We start from the raw sequence: 5,698 nt of genomic DNA on the forward strand, positions 1-5,698 counted from the left end.
GTGAGTTCCCACCGCCCCGCCGCCTTTCCGAGTCCTCCCGGGGCGCCGCACGAGGGGCTGCGCTCCCGGGGCGCACCTGCTGCGCTCCCGGGGCTCCCGGCGCAGCGCCCTGCGGGTTGCTGGGGGGTTCTTTTGCTTTTTTTTTTTCCCTTTTTAAAGGTGGGTTGGCTCCGCGTCGGCCGCCCTAAAGTTCTCCATGAGTTTCTTTTCTGTTTATTATTATTATTTTTTATTTCGTGGGGGCTTTGCTGTTGTGGTTTTGTTTTGTTTTTATTTTTGGTCTTTTTTTTTTTTAAAAAAAAAAAAAGCTCCAATTCGCCACCAACTCAGTTCTTCACGTGAAGCTTCTCTGAAACCTGCCATCCACATCCTATATAGGGATATTTTTAAGTTCAGGAGGGTTTTTTTTTTTTCTTTTGAGCTTGCTGTGTCCAAAAAAAAAAAAAAAAAAGTCAGATTTATTTTTTTTTTTGCCATCCTGAATTTTTCAGATGAGATTTGAGCTTTGCAAAGAGAAAAAATATTAAAAAAAAATAAAAAAAGCCCAAAACAAAAAAAAAAAACAAAAACAATGTGAAGTTTTTAGACTCCAGCTTGCTGAGTTCCATCAGTTTTTAGCATTGTTGTGCGAAACTAGAGATAAGCCTAGCTCAACTTGCCAGAATCCAGCCTGCATCAGCCTTCTGTGTGTTCATGTGAGTTTTGGCCTTAATCTGCCAAACGTGAGACTTTAGTCTGCCATTAGAATCCCATACTCATCTCATGCATTACGCTTGCTATTTTGTCTTAGCAACGATGAACTATAACTGTTTCGAAAGACTATGAAAAAGAGACATTATATTAATAAAAAACCCTGCATGCTGGTCATGTACGGTATAATTATTTTTTTTTTTTCTTTTGCTTGGAAATGGACTTTTGGAGACTATTATGGCATGGCATTCATCCATTTGTTTTATTGCCTCATCACTTTTTTGGGTTGAAAGCAAAAAAGTGCAACCTTTGATCTTCCTCCTCTTCCTCCCCATTAAAGTTTGCATCTGCTCTAAAACTGCTTTGAGTTACTCAAAACTTCAGACTTCCTTTAAAATGCACTGAAGCATTCCCTCTCAAAAACCCTGCCAGAATGGAGTTTGATAGCCTGATGTGGCAAAAAAAAAAAATTAAAAAAAAATAAATATATAAAAAAGAAAACGGCAAAAAGAACTTTGGAAAGATGTTCAAAAACAAAATTCACATCCCGCCCGGGGGAGGACATTGAACCCATGCTGTTCGCTAAAACAGTCTAAAAATTAATTTTAAGTGATCTGCCCCATGTTTGGTTTTTGGTTTTTTTTTTTTTTTCCTCTTGCATTTGGTCATTGTCAAATGTGGAATGCTCTGGGTTCCTAGTATCTAATTTAATTCTAGTTTCTGTCATCTGTTAGCCCAGTTCAAATGTATGCTACAGATAAAGGAATGTTATAGATAAATTCGAAAGAGTTAGGTCTGTTTAGATGTAGATTTTTTTTTTTTTTTTTAAAGATTGATGCACTAAATTGTTTACTGTCGTGATGTAAAGGGGGGTAGAATTTGCAACGGGACTGTTTTAAAAAGTAGTTTATGCAGCATGTGCTTGCAACTTCAATATAAGTTGGGTATATGTAGTCCTTGCTATACCACTGACTGTATTTGAAAACCAAAGTATTACAAGGGGGAGGCACCCCTGTTTATACCTAGAGGGGTATTTTACATTCAAAATGTATGGGTTGGTTTTTTTTTTTTTTCTCAAAATTGAAGTATTTGGGACTGAATTGCACTAAGATATAACCTGCAAGCATATAATACAAGAAAAAAAAAAAAACAACAAAAAAAATGACAAACCTGTTTAGAACGCTAATATCATTTATGCAGTTATAAAGATGGCATTACTGCACAGTTTTAAAATGATGCAGATTTTTTTACAGTTGTATTGTGGTGCAGAACTGGATTTTCTGTAACTTCAAAAATTCCACACTTTTAAAGGCAATAATCAGTAAATTTTATTTTCAGGGACTGATATCCTGTCTTTTAAAAAAAAAAATGGAAAGTAAATCTTACCACAATAAATATAAAAAAATCTTGTCAGTTACTTTTTCTTTTACATATTTTGCTGTGCAAAATTGTTTTATATCTTGAGTTCCTAACTAACCACGTGTGATGTTCCTATGTGCTTTTCTTTCATTTTCGACTCTATGGTTATATCAAAAGAGAGAATAATCTACAATAATAAACTGCATTTTTTTGATTCCGTACTCAGTTTCTTAGTCTGTAGTGTAAAGTTCGTAACTCTGAGGGCAGCCCTGGCCAAGGGGCGATGCTGGTGCAAGAGCTGAAGTCGATAAATCCAGGAGGGAGAAGGGAAAGCATAGCTTCCTGTAAGACGGGAAATTGCTGCCTGCTAGAAATGAAGTTCTCTCTCAGGTAGATGAAAAACGGGAGCTTTCAGGTGCTGCCTCCAAGTTCTCAGCATTGCCTGAGCGCAGTGGCAGGGACTGGGATCACCTGGCCAGGGCTAGGAGATCTCCAAGGGGAGGGCTGCTCAAAAACCCAACAACATGCTCTGGCCCTGTAGTTTGATCGTTTAATGATGGAGCGAAGGGAAAGGGCAGGCGTCCTATCCTCTCTCCATCCGATCCCGGCACAGCATGCCTGTCTCTAGTCCGAGGTGACACCGCGTCAGGCTTGGCTGTCACAGAGCCGCTTAGCGCTGATCCAAAGAGTTCTCGACATTGGGGTCCATACTGCCTCTTTTTTTATCTTTCTTTGCTTTTTGCCCCCATCTTCTTTCATTTGTCCTTCAGTTTTCTTTCTTTTTCCTTTTATTTAAGCTACTTTTTTTGCTGCAGGCCTTAGAAAGCCCAGAGCGAGTGGAGGAGCGGAGGGAAAACAGAGTCCAAGGACTGCCTCCAACTTCTGAGAGTTGCCTGTCCTAAGCAACCACCCCCAAGGTTAACGCGTGAGACATGTCCGGGTCTCTGAGCCCCTCTTCACTGCCGTTCTCCGTCCCAAGGAGCGGTTTGGCTGCAAAAGGCTCCTCAAACCCTCGGCCTGGGTCGCTTAAATCCACCTTCTATGAGAACCCCAAGGTCCATTTGTAGGGTCCTCTCCTGCCCTTTGAGTGGGATTATCTGCCCAATTTGTTTGAGAAGCTGAGGCCTCTCCAAAGGATGCTCAGCCGCTCCAGGATGGGGGCTTTATCTCCAGACCCAGGCTCACAGACCCCAGCACTTATTTTTTTCCTTAATATTTTTCCCCTCTCGCTATTGGTGCAGTTCCCAGCTGTAAGGTCACCTTCCTCAGGTGTTGGTGGCACTGAGAGGAGAGGACCTGTTGCCATTCCTCTGTCCATTTGGTCCAGTCCACGGCTTGTAGCCCATCCTGCCCTGTGTGCTCGGGTCAGGATGCGGCCCTCAGCCCCCCCGCAGCCATCAGCACCCACGAGAGCCTGCGTCAGTGGGCACTGGGCGCTGCTGGAGGTCATCCTGCTCCCGTGGAGGTCCCTGTGGAGGGGATGGACATCCAGCCCCGCTGTGTGTGCCGGTGGCTGTGGTGCCCGATGCCGATGCTGTGCCTCTCCCCTCCCCAGCGCTGAGGCACCAACCTGCCCTTTGGCATCTGACCTGCTGTTGCACCAGGGTTTGAGTAATGGTTCAAGCTCCAGATTCTGGTTAATTCGAGTTCCATTTGCTGGTTAATGTGTAATCTGTGGGTAAACTGGTTACCATTGGCGGAGCAGAGAATTATCTCCTCTCGTAAGGACAGGGCTGCTCTGTGTTTCTTCTCCCAGCTCCCTTGCGCTGGCTGAGCCTTTGCTGATGCCCAGGTTTGTTTGCAGGGGGTCACCCTCGCTGAGCGCTCCTAAAAGGAGCCCTGTGCTTGGGAAGGGACGCAGCCTCTCCTCCACAAAGTCCCCTCGAAGGTGGCACTGGAACCTCAAGGGATTGCATAGCCCTAAGGCCACGGAGCAGGACCCACTTCAGGTCCAGCCTCACCCCCACATCCCTCTGGCGCTCCAGGTTTCCTTGCGGGTGAAGTTAGGAGTAGGCACCGGATTTTAAAAGTAGTGTGAATCGGCTGAGTAGCGCAGCATGAGGGGAGCTCGGCTGCCTCCCTGAAGTGTCTTCTTTTCCAGAGGGAAAAAAAAACCCACCCTGTTGGAACAGCAATAGGAGAAATCCTTCCTAGAAATAGACCAAGTGCCAAAGGGAAAATTCCCATTCCACACCTAACCTGAGACGTGAAATGGGCTCTCTCCCAGGTTGGCATCGTTCTTAAACGTTGCAGTTGTGATTTGCAAACAAAAAAATAGGCAACCTTCCTTGGACTGCACTTGAATTTCAGCCTGAAACGCGGTGGATACCCAGCTGAGGTGGGGGAAGGGGGTAGGGGGGGGCAAATAGTTGCAGGTTTTCATGTTCCCCACAGCGAAGTGAGTGTTGGGGTTCTCTGTGTGAGATACTGCAGGGGAGTGCCCACCTCTGCTGCGGGACTGCTTACTGAGGACTAATTGGAACTGCTCTGCTCTGAATAACCTCCATCCATTAATCACCCTACGCTTGACTCTGGCCTCCATCCTGATCCCCATGAGCTCTGAGGTACGATCCCTGGGAATTTTGAAGGGGAAGCAGGATGGCGCTGTCCTTGTGTGGATACCTCTCCGGCTGAAGCCGGACAGTCGTGTCCAAAGGCATGCATGATCTTCATCTCCTCATCACTAACACCATCCTAGTGCTCTATAGTCCTAAAGCGTTTTCCCATTTATTAACTACATTACAAAAAACTTCGGTGTGACTGGTGCTGGGAGACAGGTGGACGGAGAGTGGCTGGGAAATGGTGTGCACAGAGGCTCGTCCCCCTTCTCCCCAGCCCACCTTACCCTCAGCATTTTTTATTCACCCCCCCCTAAAATGAAATATAACCCCTCAGCCCAACCTCCAGGCTCATACTGAGCAGAGTCTAAGAGTATTTTTGTGTTTGTGCTGCTGCGTTTTCCCTGCTCAAGAAATGTTATCCCAGACTGCTTCCTAAAGAAAAGAGGGGAGAAGGGAGGGAAATATCCTGGTCACACCAGTGTATATTTATTTCTTGGACGATTTCTCACGTTTGCAAATGGAGCGGTGAGAGCTCCTGTTTATTAGAAAGCCTTTTTCACCCTTTTAAAGCTGAAACGCCTGTGCTGAATCAAAACGCCACTTGAAAACTGCCCCCACATGAAACAGGGCAGCACACTTTTTGTTTTAAAAATGAACTTTCCCAGCTCTTTTTTTCCCTTTCCCTTGCAAAAGCCTTTGTGCAGCTGTTTCCTCCCCCTCCGTTTGCGTGGCGTGTAGGAAGTTCTTGATCTAGAATCATTCATACTTTTAATACCAATTTCTATTTGACATAATGTACTAATATCAGATAGAGAGCGTGGCTGCTTCCTGGATTTAGGGAGGAAATGATGCATATATCAGAATTATCTGCTCAGATGCCAGAAGTACATCGGTGTCATTTCAGCATGTGCTACATTGAAAGGAAATCCTCTATATTTATGATGCCGATCATCAGAGGCGCTCAATGGCCCCACTGTTTCTGACACCTGTTCAGAGGTCTGAATTTAAAATTTCACAGGGAGAAAAAAAAAAAAATAATAATCCTCCATACCTCAATGCTAGGAATTAAGATTTTTTAATCAACTTTC

The 5,698-nt window shown here is 44.8% G+C and overlaps 1 protein-coding gene across 3 annotated transcripts in view; it reads left to right on the forward strand.

Annotated features, from left to right (window-relative positions):
• The window catches only part of MAF (MAF bZIP transcription factor), a 207,292-nt gene that overhangs the window by 1,712 nt on the left and 199,882 nt on the right, over window positions 1-5,698 (forward strand). The gene's annotated exons all lie outside the window — the stretch shown is intronic.

This window comes from Cuculus canorus, chromosome 13 (genome assembly GCF_017976375.1).
Source record: "Cuculus canorus isolate bCucCan1 chromosome 13, bCucCan1.pri, whole genome shotgun sequence".
Lineage (NCBI taxonomy): Eukaryota > Metazoa > Chordata > Aves > Cuculiformes > Cuculidae > Cuculus > Cuculus canorus.